At 43.8% G+C, this 19,790-nt stretch overlaps 1 protein-coding gene across 3 annotated transcripts in view; it reads right to left on the bottom strand.

Moving 5' to 3' along the window:
• LOC139371327 (voltage-dependent calcium channel subunit alpha-2/delta-2-like) overlaps positions 1–19,790 on the bottom strand; it is a 279,472-nt gene that overhangs the window by 214,774 nt on the left and 44,908 nt on the right. The window lies entirely within an intron of this gene.

Below are 19,790 nucleotides of genomic sequence, written 5' to 3'. Positions count from 1 at the left end.
CTGGTGTTTTGCTGGTACTATTTAGTGAAGCTGCCAGTTGAGGACTTGTAAGGTGTCTGTTTCTGAAACTAGACACTCTAATGTACTTGTCCTCGTGCTCAGTGCACCGGGGCCTCCCACTCCTCTTTCTATTTTGGTAAGTGCCAGTTTGTGCTGTTCTGTGAAGGGAATAGTACACAGCGTGGTACTAGATCTTCAGTTTCTTGGCAATTTCTTGCATGGAATAGCCTTCATTTCTCAGAACAAGAATAGACTGATGTGTTTCAGAAGAAAGTTCTTTGTTTCTTGCCATTTTGAGCCTGTAATCGAACCCACAAATGCTGATGTTCCAGATACTCAACTAGTCTAAAGAAGGCCAGTTGTATTGCTTCTTTAATCAGAACAACAGTTTTCAGCTGTGTTAACATAATTGCCAAACGGTTTTCTATTGATCAATTAGCCTTTTAAAATTATAAACTTGGTTTAGCTCACACAACGTGTCATTGGAACACAGGAGTGATGGTTGCTGATAATGGGCCTCTGTCCGCCTATGTACAGTGGAGCAAAAACATATTTAGTCAGTCACCAATTGTGCAAGTTCTCCCACTTAAAAAGATGAGAGAGGCCTGTAATTTTCATCATAGGTACACTTCAACTATGACAGACAAAATGAGATTTAAAAAAATCTAGAAAATCACATTGCAGGATTTTTTATGAATTTATTTGCAAATGATGGTGGAAAATAAGTATTTGGTCACCTACAAACAAGTAAGATTTCTGGCTCTCACAGACCTGTAACTTCTTCTTTAAGAGGCTCCTCTGTCCTCCACTCGTTACCTGTATTAATGGCACCTGTTTGAACTTGTTATCAGTATAAAAGACACCTGTCCACAATCTCAAACAGTCACACTCCAAACTCCACTATGGCCAGGACCAAAGAGCTGTCAAAGGACACCAGAAACAAAATTGTAGACCTGCACCAGGATGGGAAGAATGAATCTGCAATAGGTAAGCAGCTAGGTTTGAAGAAATCAACTGTGGGAGCAATTATTAGGAAATGGAAGACATACAGTGCCTTGCGAAAGTATTCGGCCCCCTTGAACTTTGCGACCTTTTGCCACATTTCAGGCTTCAAACATAAAGATATAAAACTGTATTTTTTTGTGAAGAATCAACAACAAGTGGGACACAATCATGAAGTGGAACGACATTTATTAGATATTTCAAACTTTTTTAACAAATCAAAAACTGAAAAATTGGGCGCGCAAAATTATTCAGCCCCCTTAAGTTAATACTTTGTAGCGCCACCTTTTGCTGTGATTACAGCTGTAAGTCGCTTGGGGTATGTCTCTATCAGTTTTGCACATCGAGAGACTGAAATGTTTTCCCATTCCTCCTTGCAAAACAGCTCGAGCTCAGTGAGGTTGGATGGAGAGCATTTGTGAACAGAAGTTTTCAGTTCTTTCCACAGATTCTCAATTGGATTCAGGTCTGGACTTTGACTTGGCCATTCTAACACCTGGATATGTTTATTTTTGAACCATTCCATTGTAGATTTTGCTTTATGTTTTGGATCATTGTCTTGTTGGAAGACAAATCTCCGTCCCAGTCTCAGGTCTTTTGCAGACTCCATCAGGTTTTCTTCCAGAATGGTCCTGTATTTGGCTCCATCCATCTTCCCATCAATTTTAACCATCTTCCCTGTCCCTGCTGAAGAAAAGCAGGCCCAAACCATGATGCTGCCACAACCATGTTTGACAGTGGGGATGGTGTGTTCAGCTGTGTTGCTTTTACGCCAAACATAACGTTTTGCATTGTTGCCAACAAGTTCAATTTTGGTTTCATCTGACCAGAGCACCTTCTTCCACATGTTTGGTGTGTCTCCCAGGTGGCTTGTGGCAAACTTTAAACAACACTTTTTATGGATATCTTTAAGAAATGGCTTTCTTCTTGCCACTCTTCCATAAAGGCCAGATTTGTGCAATATACAACTGATTGTTGTCCTATGGACAGAGTCTCCCACCTCAGCTGTAGATCTCTGCAGTTCATCCAGAGTGATCATGGGCCTCTTGGCTGCATCTCTGATCAGTCTTCTCCTTGTATGAGCTGAAAGTTTAGAGGGACGGCCAGGTCTTGGTAGATTTGCAGTGGTCTGATACTCCTTCCATTTCAATATTATCGCTTGCACAGTGCTCCTTGGGATGTTTAAAGCTTGGGAAATCTTTTTGTATCCAAATCCGGCTTTAAACTTCTTCACAACAGTATCTCGGACCTGCCTGGTGTGTTCCTTGTTCTTCATGATGCTCTCTGCGCTTTTAACGGACCTCTGAGACTATCACAGTGCAGGTGCATTTATACGGAGACTTGATTACACACAGGTGGATTGTATTTATCATCATTAGTCATTTAGGTCAACATTGGATCATTCAGAGATCCTCACTGAACTTCTGGAGAGAGTTTGCTGCACTGAAAGTAAAGGGGCTGAATAATTTTGCACACCCAATTTTTCAGTTTTTGATTTGTTAAAAAAGTTTGAAATATCCAATAAATGTCGTTCCACTTCATGATTGTGTCCCACTTGTTGTTGATTCTTCACAAAAAAATACAGTTTTATATCTTTATGTTTGAAGCCTGAAATGTGGCAAAAGGTCGCAAAGTTCAAGGGGGCCGAATACTTTCGCAAGGCACTGTATAAGACCACTGATAATCTCCCTCGATCTGGGGCTCCACGCAAGATCTCACCCCGTGGGGTCAAAATGATCACAAGAACAGTGAGCAAAAATCCCAGAACCACACGGGGGGACCTAGTGAATGACCTGCAGAGAGCTGGGACCAAAGTAACAAAGCCTACCATCAGTAACACACTACGCCGCCAGGGACTCAAATCCTGCAGTGCCAGATGTGTCCCCCTGCTTAAGCCAGTACATATCCAGGCCCGTCTGAAGTTTGCGAGAGAGCATTTGGATGATCCAGAAGAAGATTGGGAGAATGTCATATGGTCAGATGAAACCAAAATAGAACTTTTTGGTAAAAACTCAACTCGTCGTGTTTGGAGGACAAAGAATGCTGAGTTGCATCCAAAGAACACCATACCTACTGTGAAGCATGGGGGTGGAAACATCATGCTTTGGGGCTGTTTTTCTGCAAAGGGACCAGGACGACTGATCCATGTAAAGGAAAGAATGAATGGGGACATGTATTGTGAGATTTTGAGTGAAAACCTCCTTCCATCAGCAAGGGCATTGAAGATGAAATGTGGCTGGGTCTTTCAGCATGACAGTGATCCCAAACACACCGTCCGGGCAACGAAGGAGTGGCTTCGTAAGAAGCATTTCAAGGTCCTGGAGTGGCCTAGCCAGTCTCCAGATCTCAACCCCATAGAAAATCTTTGGAGGGAGTTGAAAGTCCGTGTTGCCCAGCAACAGCCCCAAAACATCACTGCTCTAGATGAGATCTGCGTGGAGGAATGGGCCAAAATACCAGCAACAGTGTGTGAAAACCTTGTGAAGACTTACAGAAAACGTTTGACCTCTGTCATTGCCAACAAAGGGTATATAACAAAGTATTGAGTGAAATTTTTGTTATTGACCAAATACTTATTTTTCACCATAATTTGCAAATAAATTCATAAAAAATCCTACAATGTGATTTTTTTAGTTGAAGTGTACCTATGATGAAAATTACAGGCCTCTCTCGTCTTTTTAAGTGGGAGAACTTGCACAATTGGTGGCTGACTAAATACTTTTTTTGCCCCACTGTAGATAATCCATAAAACATCTGCCGTTTCCAGCTACAATAGTCTTTTATGTCTACACTGTATTTCTGATCAATTTTACGTTATTTTAATGGACGAAAAATTTGATTTTCTTTCAACAACAAGGACATTTCTAAGTGACCCCAAACTTTTGAACGGTTGTGTATGTAAATAAGTTAACTTGTTTTTTAACTTGAATAATGAATTTGTAAAGATTCGAAAAACCTGTTTTCGCTTTGTCATTATGGGGTATTGTGTGTAGATTGCTGAAGATTTTTTATTTAGAATAAGGCTGTAATGTAACAAAACAAAATGTGGAAATAGTCATCTATTTCAGGAATCTGAATACTTTCCCGAAGGCACTGTAGCTGCCTGGTGGCTCCTGGCCCCAACAATTGTACTGACTGTGTGTGGACGCCAACATCCATAAAGAAAACAGGACATTTACAGGAAGTTAGATTTCTATAAAAAGAAATAAAAACATACAATTAAAATAAAGTCTGTGATGTGGGTATGCTTTGTTAGTTGCACACATTCAATTAATTCATCATCCAACATGAGTGAAAGCATGATGTAAAGAAAGTGTCTGTCATGGATATCTGGTGCCCACAGCCTCATGGTAATAAGGCAACGTGCTAAGAGTATAGAACTGAGTGTGGTATTATTCCAGGCTTTCAGACTCCTTTGTTAGTCTGACAATCCTAAAGGCTGACCAAAACCCTCTAATTTGAGCAGCAATATCTCCAGCCATATTCTTTGAATGGAAAATTCACTGAGTTTAGTAGAGAGACAGACGGGTAGGAAGAACAGTACATTCAAGAAAAGCCCGAAGAGAGGACCTCAATACAAAATGTGTGTGGATTAAATGAAGACAACATGAAAAAGACAGGCCTGTCAATCAGAATTTGTACAACTTATATTTGATGGTGTAACAATCAATGTCTTGAACCACAGCAGCTCTTTGAAAAGCTCCACAAACGCGCCGCTAAACCGGGGATCAATGGTGGGGCATGGTTACTACGTTATGACAGGACACACACACACACACACACACACACACACACACACACACACACACACACACACACACACACACACACACACACACACACACACACACACACACACACACACACACACACACGAGCTGAATACCTGCTCTCCGTTCGTAAAAATACAACAAAAAAACTGTTAAGTACTTTTCCCTGTAACCAACCACACACATACACACACACAGCATAAGGAAAATGATGATCAGTTGGTAATAGCATGACGCCGAAAACGCCAATGTCGGGGGTTCAATTACCACAGGGGAACGTGTGAAGTAATTTTAAAAAGTAGGTCTAGAAATAATGTTTGTTACATCACGTGTGTGTGTGTGTGCGTGTGCGTGTGTGTGTGTACAACGGCAGTAAAAAAAGCAGTTTCTGCTTTAGTGCACAATTTTCTAACGCTACATAAGGCAGACATTTCATAACATACTAATTCTCCAAGCTATACTGCAAGTTTCAATTTCCACTGTACTGAGCCCGTCTCACAAGGTCTGTGTGTCTGAGAGAGACATGAACACTACTACACAATTAGAATTTATTTAACTTTTTAGCTCCAGCATCAAAAAACTGTTGCACATCTATTTACATGGAATAACATGAATCGAAATCATTCAAAAGCCCAAGTCTTCTTTTAAAAAGGGGAACATGAAGGACCAAGGACTATAGCACAACAACTAACTAAGTGTTATGAAGAACACAGAATGAATTATAGCCTGAGATGGCAGTAATGTGATGAAAGTAACATTAATGTATGTACAGAGTTGACCTAAACCCTATTATAAACTGTGTGGTTCGAGCGCTGAATTCTGATTGGCTGACAGCCGTTGTATATCAGACCGTATACCACGGGTAAGACAAAACATTTATTTTTACTGCTCTAATTACGTTGGTAACCAGTTTATAATAGCAATGAGGTACCTCAGGGGTTTGTGATATATGGCCAATATACCCTAGCTAAGGGCTGTATGCAGGCACTCCGCGTTGCGTCGTGCTTAAGAACAGCCCTTAGCCGTGGTATATTGGCCATATAGCACACCCTTTCGGGCCTTATTGCTTAAGTTGACAACTCACCCAGCAAGTCAAAGCCAATTTAAAGCTGTTCACTGGTTATTTAAACACTGCAGAGACTCTATATATTTAAACACATGCCTTTGGAGGCACACTCAGTACCGGTAATCCCTCTATATAGCCTCGTTATTGTTATTTTATTGTGTTACTTTTTTTTATTTTTTACTTTAGTTTATTTAGTAAATATTTAACCCTATTTTCTTAAAAACTGCATTGTTGGTTAAGGGCTTGTAAGTAAGCATTTCACAGTAAGTTCTACACCTGCTGTATTCGGCGCATGTGACAAATAAAATGCTATTTGATTTGACACCACATCTTAACATTAAAGGTCCAATGCAGCTGATTTCAATATCAAATCATTTCTGGGTAACAACATGTACCTTAATGTGATTGTTTTTATAACAATTGTAAAATAAAATACAAAAAAATTGCATCATAGCAAAGAGCAATTTCTCAAGCAACAATTTTCCAGGACTGTCTGGGAAAGGTCTGAGTGGGGAGGCGAAAACTGAAAATCACCTATTATTGGCAGAGAGGTTTGGAACTTGCATTCTTAATTAATAGTCTATTAACTAATTTACATCTGGTGATGTCACCAGGCAGGCCTAAATTCCATCTCACCAAACAGGCTGAAATTTCAGGCGTTCTTTTCAAACAGTTCTAACACTAAAATGATCATAATTTTCACAATTTCACAGAATTATTCCAACCTTATAGTGTGGAAATATATATAAAACAAAAGAAAATCACTGGGCCTTTAAAGTCACACACTTGCAAGTGACTAAAAGCATTGCAAACAAAAAAAGAAAGACAGACCTTAAGGGGTGTGTGCGTCTCATTTTGACTGGTTTGGATGGTAGTCCAAGTGCAGCTGTGGCTAGCCTCCAGGGATCTGTAATGTTAAATTCCACTGAATGTAACATTACAGATCCCTGGAGGCTAGCCACAGCTTACATCATGAGTAAGATGGTCTTCCTCCAAACTCACCCACCTACACTGCCCAAATAATACACATCACAATGCAGTCCCACACACACAAACACACACACACACACACACACACACACACACACACACACACACACACACACACACACACACACACACACACACACACACACACACACACACACACACACACACACACACACACACACACACACACACATACAGAGATGCATATTACATTATACAGCTCAATCAGTGCTCAGTTGTCTCTGTTTATACACCTCTTTTCATTGTTAAATCCTAGCCAATGCAAACAGCTTTATCCCTTAACTGGGCAGTGCAGTCATTTTTATCTGGAGCAACAGTGCGTGTACATAAACACATAAACACACACACGCACACACACACACACACACACACACACACACACACACACACACACACACACACACAATGTACAAACACACACACAGAGGCACAATGCTCAAACACACACTAAGCAGTTCAGGTCGGTACAGCTGAATAATTCATATAAGGAGAATTTAAGAACACTACACTGTAGGCTTCATTACAGACAGACCCAGTCACATGGTACATCGGCTACAGCCCTAAAGCATGGTACACGCACAGCCTTTTCCTCTAACCAACATGGGTGTTTGAGGAATCATACTAACCACACTAACCGTACTATTTGTGACGTGAATTGAGTATATAATACATGCTTATTGGTCATAGTATGGACATAGAGTGGCAAGGAAAAGTATGTGAACCCTTTGGAATAACCTGCATTTCTGCATAAATTGGTCATCAAATTTGATCTGATGTTTATCTAAGTCACAACAATAGAGAGTGTGCTTAAACTAATAACACAGACATTTTTGTATTTTTCTTGTCTATATTGGATACATCATTTACAGTTTTTTACGATTGCTTACACACTAGAATTGAACTTTTCCCACAAGTAGTAAAACCTTACACTCAAGGAGCAAAACACAAGGCTAGATTTGCACAACTGTAAGCACATTGTCAGCTTCACACTATTTGCAAAGCATTACACACAGTGATTTGCAAAACACTAAACACACTTGTATACATCAGACACAGAAGTATATCATGATGTCACTTCCTTGTAATTCCAAAGCACTGACTGTCAGATTACCACACCTATGAGCCAATCTGTTAAACACAGCCATCAGGTGCACAAACACATGACTGCTAAATTGTAGACACACCAATCAGGTTTAAGCACTATAAAAATGCAGCAGGTAAGTTCACCTGCCTTCAACCAAAGGAGTCAGAAGAAGAGTGAGGGTGAGAGGAGGAGTACACAGAGGAGGAGTACACAGAGGAGGAGTACACGGAGAAGGAGGTAGAGGAAGAGGCCGAGCCAGAGCCAGAGCCAGAGGTCGAGGAAGACCTGAAGCAGGAGGAGAACGTGCACAAAGAAGAAGAGGACCAAACTTATCATATGACATTTGTGCAACACTAGTGGACCATGTTGTGAACCACGGATTGACGCTGAGGGAGGCTGGACTGAGAGTCTTTTCGACAGGAAAACAGGTAAAAGATCTGTCTACAGTTATAGTAATCAGCCTCTTATTGTATGTACCATATCAGCACTTGTGATACCCCTTCCTGTGACATTGTACAGTAAGTTACATGTATTATTCTCTACATAGGATTGAGGGTCGGGAACGACAAGGAGGAAGGGGGCCCATATTCATGCAAGAACAAGAGGGAGAGATAATAAACATGGTTTTGGCCAATAATGCTAATAGGCTCAGAGAACTACAAGCCAACATTATCGGTGACCATGGCATTTTCAATAATGTCCATCAGGTCTCTCAGTCAACACTGGCACACATCCTGAAAAGACATCAGGTTCAAATGAAACAACTTTATCGAGTGCCTTTTGAGCGGAATTCAGAGTGGGTCAAACGGCTGCGGCATGAGTATGTGGAGGTTTGTAATTGTTCACTTTAGCACTGTGATGTTGCATACTGCACACATAACTTTTTTACATTGACTGTATACTAGACCTATCCTGAACTACACAATCTTGTCTTTCACTGTATTTCAGGGAGTTTTGCAGATGGATGCTGAGGAAATCCTGCATGAATTCATATATATTGATGAGGCAGGGTACAACCTCACAAAAGCAAGAAGGAGAGGCAGAAATATCATTGGCCACAGGGCTATAATCAATGTCCCAGGGCAACTTGGGGGTAACCTCACCCTTTGCGCTGCCATTTCACAGCTTGAGGTTGTCCTCCGTCATGCCAAAATGGGCCCTTACAACACCTCACATTCTCACATTTTTGGACCGATTGCACCACATCGTCACAGCAGGTAATGAAATGCACCAGATGCAATACACGGTCATCTGGGACAATGTGTCATTCCACCGCTCTGCTTTGGTCCAGAACTGGTTTCAACACCATCCATAGTTGACAGTACTATACCTTCCACCATACTCTCCGTTTCTAAACCCTATCGAAGAGATTTGCTCTGCATGGCAGTGGAAGGTTTACGATCTCCAGCCCCAGGCTCAGGTACCCCTCATTCAGGCCATGGAGGACGCCTGTGGCCAAGTCGACGCCGCAGCTGTGCAAGGATAGATTCGACATTCAAGACTGTTCTTCCCGCGTTGTCTTGCTAATGATGATATTGCTTGTGATGTTGATGAAATTCTCTGGCCAGATCCAGCTAGGCGAAGAGATAATGTATAGTATGTTTACTGTAGTATTTTCTGTACAATATTGTCCATTGTTTTCAGATTATTTTCTATGTTTGTTGTTGTTTACTGTAATTGTAACCTGTACTGGATACAGTATTTTACGTTTGTCTGTTTGCTGAGCTAACAGTGTTATGCATACTACTGTGGTAGCATGACAACTGGGACATGTTATGTTGTGATTCTCCATGTTGACATGTTGACTGATTTGGGTATATAGAGAAAAATAAATTATATTTTCCTCAGTCTGCAGCATTGGTCTTGTGTAGTGTTTGTATAGTTGCACTTTCTCTGTGTACTTCATTTTACAGTACTCTAATCACTGACAATTAGACTTGCTAAAAATGTTTTAGGTTAGCAACAGCAGTGTGTAACTGGTTCAAAAAGATTGAAGTCATATGAAATGTGTGTGTTTCGTTTGGTAACAAAATATTATTTTTATGAAGTCGTGTATAGTTTTGACAAGTGTTCCATTTTTGCAAATGATCTGAAGTGTTGTGCTACTTTGGTGTAGGGTTGTGCTAATTGTGTGTAGTGTTTTGACAAACCGGGCCCTGTTTTCAAAATTGTGCTTAAACAATTGAGAAACTGTAAACATTCACAGTGTAAGTATGTGAACCCCTAGGCTAATGACAAAAACTAATTGGAGTCGAGTCAGCTAACCTGGAGTCCAGCCGAAGTACAACGAGAGCAGATACAAATTCATTGCTTTAACTAATTATGACAAATGTTAAGAAAATGTTGAGCAATGTAATAAAGTAATGACTTTTCAAATAAGTTACCTTACAAGTGATGTTGGCTGACAATTTGTTAACTACGCTGTCCTTACAAACCACATAGCATATCATTACAACAGTATGTACCGGTATGTTAGCTGGCTACCTAATGTCAGTTGGCTACTTATACATCAAACTTGCCAGTATATTAATTATAGGCTATCTAACTAACTACCCAACATTTATTGACATGATTATTCCCGTCATGCTTAGCTACAGTAAATGGTATAGTCATGCGTTCTCAATGGACATTAGGATGCTTTCGTAAATTCGCTCTGGCTGTCTACTCCGATTTCAGAGGACTCTCATCTGAGTGTACCAGAGTGCAGAATAAGGAATTTCGCCTAGGGCGAGTAAAAGGGTCAGAGTGGTCTCATTTGTGTCTGGAAGTAGCTAGCAAGCTAGCTAACATTAGCTTCGGTGCTTGACTGTGTTGTAAAGTCAGAACGCTCAAATCAACCCTACTCCTCGGCCCGAGTGTCCAGTGTGCGCTCCGAGAGCGAAATGCTCTGAATTTACAAACGGACAATATGACAACGCTCTGAATTTACGAGTGCACCCTGGCACTCCAGATTGAATTTAAGAACACACCCAAAATGTCGTAAAATGTCAAATGTCTATTTAGTAATCTGTTATGCTAACTAGCTAGCAAGAGGTTTTATAGCAACAGCATCAACTTCCGGTAGACAGGCAAAGAGCTAGTACACTCAATTGAAAGGATAATGTTTGTTTACAGTATACTGAAATGAACTAATAGTATGTAGTATATACTCATTAAGTATGTAGTATAGAGTATGTTAGTATTGGTATTCGAACACAGTTATTGTCTCTAGAACATACTGTAACTCTCTTCCTGAGCCTGACACTAATGCTAAGAAAGGATATAATTGTGAGACGGTGAATTCTAAAAAGGCCATTTCTAAAGATTACATTTAAAGATTTGACAGTTTATCCCCTGCCTTATCATACCAGCTCTGTAGAGTGTAGTCTAATCTAAGTGTTTGCTGTCTGCTGTCTGCTGTGTGTGTGTGCGTGTGCGTGTGCATGTGCGTGTGCGTGCGTGTGTGTGTGTGTGTTTGACTGATAGCTGTGTGTTTGTGTGTGTCTGTGTTGAGTGTACTTTTTACAGACACAAACTAAAGTCTCCTGGGACTACTCTTCTGTAGAGGAAACTGGAAGAGAGGTAGTCAACGAGAGGAGAGGCTGAATTAATTACAAATAAATGTGTTTACTCAATAGCTGTCATGGAAGAGTAAAGTCGGTAGAATGCAAAGGAAGGAGAATAATAACTACTAAAGTTCGCCTATATGTACAGATAGAGACCCAAACTCCTCTCCTCCTTCAAATACAGACACAGTCAGCATTAAAACCATTAGAGTAGATAATCACAACCATCTCAACCATCATCACCATCATATCTTCTTCTTCATCATCATCATCATCACCATCATATCTTATTCTTCCTCGTCATCATCACCATCATATCTTATTCTTCATCATCATCATCACACGTTCTTCTTCTTCTTCATCATCATCATCATCACCATAATATATTCATCATCATCATATGTTCTTCATCATCATCCTCATATATTCTTTGTCATCATATCTTCTTCTTCATCATCATAATTTGTTCTTCTTCATCATCACCATCATATGTTCTTCTACTTCATCATGATCTTTTCACCTTCATCATCCTCATCTACATGATCACTTTCCTCACGCAGCAGAATCACTCCGCCAGGGGAAATTGAAGTTTTCCAGATTAATAATGACGATCTGAAATTAAAGGAGTTTAATAAGAAAATGTGAAAATGTGAAACGGAGAGATAGGAAGTAAAAGGAAGTGCATCATGTACCCCAAAAATCAGAGTGGGCACAGAGTATGTGAGGATGACTGGGGGATGGTCCGAAGAGGGGTTAAGCCCCCCCTACATGAAGTTGGAGAACATATACATATATTTTTTTAACACTTGAAACAGCTTTTTCCTGCAGTATAGAGTTCTAATTCTATGTAAAAAAAAAATATGCATCTCTGCTAAAATTGGGTTAAAAGATTGAAAGAAATGTGAGTCTTATTATTTTCTAAAGTCTACCAACCTTACCAGAAGGCATGCCAGCCAAGATAGTTAGACAAGCTAAATATTCTAATTGAATTGACAGCCTGAAATGCCTTCTTGGTAGGTACAGTAGTTATGAGGTTGGGAGATTGGGAACGTATCTGGGCTAGCTAAAGCCAACTTCATACAATTGCTAGGTGGCTAGTAAATATATATATATATTTTTTAACAGGACCAATATAAGGGGGCACGTGGCCCCTGTGCCCTCTATGGGCATGATGCCTCTACACACACACATCATGTATGATGGTATATCTATGTCGATGTACTTCTACTGCATAGACCGATATGGGTGTACATAGTGTCAGCACTAATCAATGTGTGTGTGTGCGTGTGTCGATGACACTATTCTCTAATCAAAGACAATGGGTTAGCCTCTGTTACAAAACTGTAATGGAAATAAAAATATGATACCTGCACTTTCACAAACACATGATAACTGCACCTTACCTGCAATGGAGACTACTGACTGCAAACAGGTCCTGAATATATCTACCTGTTTTTGAAGGTTTTATGTTTTCTCACTGAAGGATAGCGATTCGGAACAGGGCAATACTCCATCTGTTGATTTAAATATGAATGGGGCCTGTGAGTCTGGGCTGCGTGGAGCTGCAGAGATGTGAAATTGAGGATGGTATGCAGAGCGGACCGACACGCAGGGTTAATTCACCCTGCCTTTGATGTCTGTCTGTGTGTGAAATGAGCTGGGTGGTCTGGACATCTCACAAAACACACTCTCTCTCTCTCTCTCTCTCTCTCTCTCTCTCTCTCTCTCTCTCTCTCTCTCTCTCTCTCTCTCTCTCTCTCTCAGTACTTATCGATGAAATACTAAAAATCCTAACACACAGATGCACATTCACATAAATGAAACTATACTACCAACAGCATTTCAGCATATAATTCATAGCCTACAATCACATGGCACAAACATGCGCACATGACACTGAGGGCTAATCCTACTACAGGCTGAGAAGACCTGCCTTTTCACATTGTCTTCATTCGCTGATTTACTGTTCGCAATATTCATGGTGGTATATGGCCAATATACCACGGCTAGCAGTTCTTATGCACGACTCAACGCGGCGTGCCTGGATACAGCACTTAGCCGTGGTATATTGGTCATATTGGTCATATACCACAAAACCCCAAGGTGCCTTTTTGCTATTATAAACTGGTTACCAACGTAACTAGAGCAGTAAAAAAATATACCCGTGGTATATGGCCTGATACACCACGGCTGTCAGCCAATCAAAATTCAGGGCTCGAACCACCCAGTTTATAAATGTGAATGCTGTTCTCTATTTTTATCGTTGTATATCTTAAACACCACCTCTCTCTGATATTTTGTCCTTTGTCCACTAATTCTATTAATTCAGCCAAAAAAAGAATAAGCTGTGTGATGCTGAAGGTTAAAGAGTCTTGGGTTAGATGAGTTCATCGCTGACAAGTCTTTGTTCTGTTCTACTGTTTGTCAGGTGTTGATTTATCCTGTGACACAGATGTGACACAAGTTAACCATGCGATGACAGTGACAGGAGAAGCCAATCCCCACATGTCATATCATCAACATAACATGGAGGGAGGTCCACCTGTACTATTAACCCTAGTCTGCTAACACATATAATGTTTCCAGGAAAAGCTGGGTTGACATACAAGACCAGACAAGTTCTTAACTCATAATAACAGAATCAAATGTATGCATTTAGTAGTGTATGTGTTTGTTGTGTGGTTGTTTGTAGTGAGGATGTGTGCTTAGTTGTGGTGTTTATACGGGTTGCATGTGTGTTTTTCCTGTGTGGTCGTGGTGATGTGTGTATGTAAGTGTGTGTGTAATGCAGCGATTGTAATGCCAGAGCACAAATCCCATCAAACAACAGAAACCTGGGAATAGGGCCAGAGGCAGAAATGAGAATGGGTCCAGCTTGGGGCCAGAGAGGAGAGGAGAGGAGAGGAGAGGAGAGGAGAGGAGAGGAGAGGAGAGGAGAAGAGAAGAGAAGAGAAGAGAGGAGAAGAGAAGAGAGGAGAAGAGAGGAGAGGAGAGGAGAGGAGAAGAGAGGAGAGGAGAGGAGAGGAGAAGAGAGGAGAGGAGAGGAGAGGAGAGGAGAGGAGAGGAGAGGAGAGGAGAGGAGAGGAGAGGAGAGGAGAGGAGAGGAGAGGAGAGAAACTCACTCTATTAAATTAATCAAAAAAGGAACATTTTATATTTGGCTAGAAATTCAAAAGGAAATGATCTTAACAGAGAAAAATGTCCTCCTCTGTGCTACCTATATCCTCCCACTAGAATCCCCATACTTTAAGGAAGACAGCTTCTCCATCCTGGAGGGGGAAATCAATCATTTCCAGGCCTACGGACATGTACTAGTCTGTGGCGACCTAAATGCCAGAACTGGACAAGAACCTGACACCCTCAGCACACAGGGGGACAAACACGTGCCTGGAGGTGACAGCATCCCCCCCCCCCCCCCCCCCCCCCAGGCACAACTACAACCAACAAAAATGGATCACAACTCCTGCAGCTCTGTCGCACGCTGGGTATGTACATAGTCAATGGTAGGCTTCGAGGGGACTCCTGTGGTAGGTACACCTATAACTCATCTCTTGGCAGTAGTACTGTAGACTTTTTCACTGACCTCAACCCAGAGTCTCTCAGAGCGTTCACAGTCAGCCCACTGACACCACTATCAGATCACAGCAGTCTACTTGTAAAAGGCAAAACTCAATCATGAGGCATCAACTCTCTCCACCTGCCCGTTACTCTCGGGGTGAAAACCTCAGGTAAGGCTGACTGAGATCCCCATACGTTCCATGAATGCCCTCCAGACCCTCGACGTGAACTGGGGACCCCGATCAGACACTATATCCTCAGGCACCCCGTAGTGCTGGAAGACGTGAGTAAACAGGGCCTCCGCAGTTTGTAGGGCTGTAGGGAGACCGGGCAAAGGGAGGAGACGACAGGACTTAGAGAAACGATCCACAATTACCAGGATAGTGGTGTTACCCTGTGAAGGTGAAGATCGGTTATGAAATCCACCGACAGGTGCGACCAAGGCCGTTGTGGAACGGGTAAGGGTTGTAACTTACCTCTGGGCAGGTGCCTAGGATCCTTACACTGGGCAGGAGGACACATAAACCCTCACGTCCTTAGCCGAAGTGGGCCACCAGTATTTCCCACTAAGACAGAGCACCGTCCGACCGGTCCCAGGATGACCAGAGGAGTGTGCCCAATAGATCGTGTGTGCCCAATAGATCAGCCGGTCGCGGACAGCGGACGGAACGTACAGACACCCAGCTGGACACTGGAGGGGAGCAGGCTCTGCACGTGACGCCCGCTCAAAATGGCCCGCACAAAATGGGTGAAAAACATGGCCCACCTTGCCTGGCGAGGGTTCAGTCTCCTCGTCGCCCGGATGTACTCCAGATTCCGGTGGTCTGTCCAGATGAGAAAAGGGTGTCTAGCCCCCTCAAGCCAATGTCTCCACGCCTTCAAGGCTTTGACGACAGCCAACAGCTCCCAGTCCCCCACATCACAGTTCCTCTCCGCCGGGCTGAGCTTCTTCGAGAAGAAGGCATAGGGGCGGAGCTTCGGTGGCGTACCCGAATGCTGAGAGAGCACAGCTCCTATCCCAGCCTCGGATGCATCCACCTCCACTATGAACGCCAAAGAGGGATCCGGATTAGCCAGCACGGGAGCCAAGGTAAACAGAGCCCTCAGGTGACTAAAATCCCTGTCCGCCTCAGCTTACCACTGCAAGCACATCGGTCCCCCCTTCAGTGAGGTAATGGGAGCCGCTACCTGACCAAAACCCCGGATAAACCTCCGGTAGTAGTTGGCAAACCCTACGAATCGCTGCACCTCCTTTACCATGGTGGGAGTCGGCCAATTACGTACGGCTGCAATGCGGTCACTCTCCATCTCTCCATCTCCACCACTGACGTGGAAATGAGACGGACTGTTGGAAGAACAGGCATTTCTCAGCCCTGACATACAGGTCATGCTCCAACAGGCAACCAAGCACTCTGTGCACCAGGGACACATGCTCTGCGTGTGTAGCGGAGTATATCAAAATGTCATCAATATACACCACCACACCCTGCCCGTGCAGGTCCCTGAAAATGTAATCTACAAAAGCATGGAAGACTGATGGAGCATTCATAGTGCCCAGAGGTGGTACTGAAAGCCGTCTTCCATAGCCTCCGTCTCCACCTGTGAGAGGGGATACATGTGACTCATGGGAATTGCAGAGTCTACCAGGAGATCTATCGCACAATCGCCCTGTCGATGAGGTGGTAATTGAGTCGCCTTCTTTTTGGAGATGGCGAGAGCCAAATCGGCATATTCAGGGGGAATGCACACGGTGGAGACCTGGTCTGGACTCTCCACCATAGTAGCACCAACGGAAACCCCTAAACACCTACCTGAGCACTCTCGCGACCACCCCGTGAGAGCCCTCTGTCGCCAAGAAACAGTGGGGTTGTGACAAGCTAACCAGGGTAGGCCCAGCACCACGGGAAACACAGGAGAGTCAATAAGGAAGAGACTAATTCTCTCCATATGACCCCCCTGCGTCACCATGCCCAAAGGAGAGGTCACCTCCCTAATCAACCCTGACCCTAATGGTCGACTATCTAAGGGGTGAACGGGGAAAGGAACATCCATGGGAAAAATGGGGATCCCTAAACTATCGGCTAATGTTCTATCAATGAAATTCCCAGCCGTGCCTGAATCGACGAGCGCCTTATGCTGGGAATGTGTGGAAAACTCAGGGAAAGTGACAGATACAAACATATGTGCAACAGGGGACTCTGGGTGAGAATGGTGCCAGCTCACCTGGGGTGACGCCAGAGCGCCCTGCCTGCTGCCTCGATTCCCAGAGGAACCCACCCAGCACTGACCGGCAGTGTGACCTCTGTGGCCACAGATAGTGCACGAGCGGGAACCCCCTCCGGTCTCCCTGCGCACCGCCCCTCCCAGCTCCATGGATATAGGAGAGGGGGTGTGGGAGGATGGAACCACCAGACCCCGATCTGAAGGTCCACGAGTAGCCAGCAGGTTGTCCAGCTGGATGGACAGGTCCACTAGCTGGTCAAATGTGAGGGTAGTGTCTTTGCAGGCCAGCAACAGACGTCCTCGCGCAGACTGCAATGGTAATGATCGATCAGGGCCAGCAGCCAGGATCTTAAACTCTAGTGTGAACTCCTGGGCGCTCGTCTCCTGCCTCAGATGGTAGAGCCACTCACCTCAACCTGGTCCAATGCCGCATTTCCCTCTCTCCACACGCCGTTGGCTCACTCCAGGGCTTTCCCGGTGAGGCACGAGACGAGGGCGGACACCCTCTCTCGATCCGATGGAGCGGTATAAACCCTCGGCAGTAGAAACCCTCGGCAGCCAGCAGCCTCTCCATTGTACTCCTGGGGCAGGGAGAGACGAATACCACTGGAACCAGATGGAAACGGAGCGCTTGGGGGAGACCCCGGTTGTGCTGGTGGAGGCACTGGAAGAACTCCCTGTCTCTCCCAGCGGTCCATAGTCTGGACAACACGGTCAATGGCGATGCCAAGATGGTGGAGCATTGTTGCATGCTCCTGGATGCGCTCCTCCACCTCTATGGCCGGGGTACCTTGTCCTGCTGACTCCATATCGGTCGGTGATTCTGTAATGTGGTGCGTGCTAGTGGCAGGGAAGTCAGGCACAGGAGAACGAACTTGGTATAAACGGTGTATTTAATGAAAGCTCACAAATTCCAAAAACCAACATACACAAAATAAAGAAAAGTGGGTAAATAAAACCTGTTGCACAGCAAAACAGACATAGCACCTATACATAGAACGAACAATCACCGACAAAGATATGAGGTAAAACAGAGGGTTAAATACACAACATGTAATGATGGGATTGAAACCAGGTGTGATGTGAGACAAGACAAAACCGAGGGAAAAAGAAAAATGGATCAGTGATGGCTAGAAGGTCGGTGACGTCAACCGCCGAACATCGCCCGAACAAGGAGAGGGACCAACATCGGCAGAAGTCGTGACAGATACATTAGGCATATTGAGCAGGGCTGGAGGCTCTACAGTGAAATAAGACAAAAATTACTAACAAAAACAGCCATAGACAAGGCAAATTGACATTAGGGAGAGGCATATGTAGCCGAGTGATCATAGGATCCAGTGAGTAGCTAGGCGAGCTGGAGGCACAGCAATTCAGACAGCTAGCAGGCCGGGGCTAGCAGCTGGCTAGCAGATGGGCTTCAGGGGGTTGTCGCTATGGGAGAGCCTGCAATGGGAGAGCCCCCTCAGACGGTTACATTGGCAGACCAATCATAATGGATTGGTGGGGCTCCGTGTCGGGAGCAAAGGGTCTTGGCCAATTGGCCTGGAATTATGGAATAATCTGATGGATTTCCTCGGCTAGCTGGGAGATGGGACTACCTCGAGGCTAGCTCCAGGCTAACTGGTGCTTGCTTCGGGACAGAGACGTTAGCCAGGAGTAGCCACTGGGATAGCAGCTAGCAAACTGCGATGATCCGGAGTACAGGTTCAGAGCATGCGGAAGGAATCCGGAGATGTGGTGGAGAAAAGCAGTCCGATATTCTATGGGTTGATATTGCGCTGTGCAGGCTGGCCGGAGTTAACCGGGCTGAGGCTGGCAGATGTCTGAGTTAACGATGATGACCGGAATCTCCAATTACATTGAATGAACTACAGGACTACAGGACAAAATACAAACCCTCCAATCCAAAAAGGCCTGTGGTGTTGATGGTATCCTCAATGAAATATACACACAACAAAACTCTTTAACATCATCCTTAGTTCTGGCATCTTCCCCAATATTTGGAACCAAAGACTGATCACCCCAATCCAAAACAGTGGAGACAAATTTGACCTCAATAACTACAGTGGAATATGCGTCAATATATTCATCTGGTTCAGGTACAAACATCCGGCGCCGACAGAGATGGCCGCCTCGCTTTGCGTTCCTAGGAAACTATGCAGTATTTTTTTTTTTTACGTATTATTTCTTACATTGGTACCCCAGGAAATCTTAGCTTTCATTACACACAGTCGGGAAGAACTACTGAATATAAGAGCAACGTCAACTCACCATCAGTACGACCAGGAATATGACATTTGCGAAGCGGATCCTGTGTTCTGCCTTCCACCCAGGACAACGGAATGGATCCCAGCCTGCGACCCAAAACAACAACGTTGTAAAATAGGCAAATGAAGCGGTCTTCTGGTCAGGCTCCGGAGACGGTCACATCGCGCACCACTCCCTAGCATACTACTCGCCAATGTCCAGTCTCTTGACAACAAGGTTGATGAAATCCGAGCAAGGGTAGCATTCCAGAGAGACATCAG

This window comes from Oncorhynchus clarkii, chromosome 17 (genome assembly GCF_045791955.1).
Source record: "Oncorhynchus clarkii lewisi isolate Uvic-CL-2024 chromosome 17, UVic_Ocla_1.0, whole genome shotgun sequence".
NCBI lineage: Eukaryota > Metazoa > Chordata > Actinopteri > Salmoniformes > Salmonidae > Oncorhynchus > Oncorhynchus clarkii.
The sequence above is the reverse complement of the archived record's forward strand: the minus strand, read 5'-3'. Positions and strand labels throughout refer to the sequence as shown.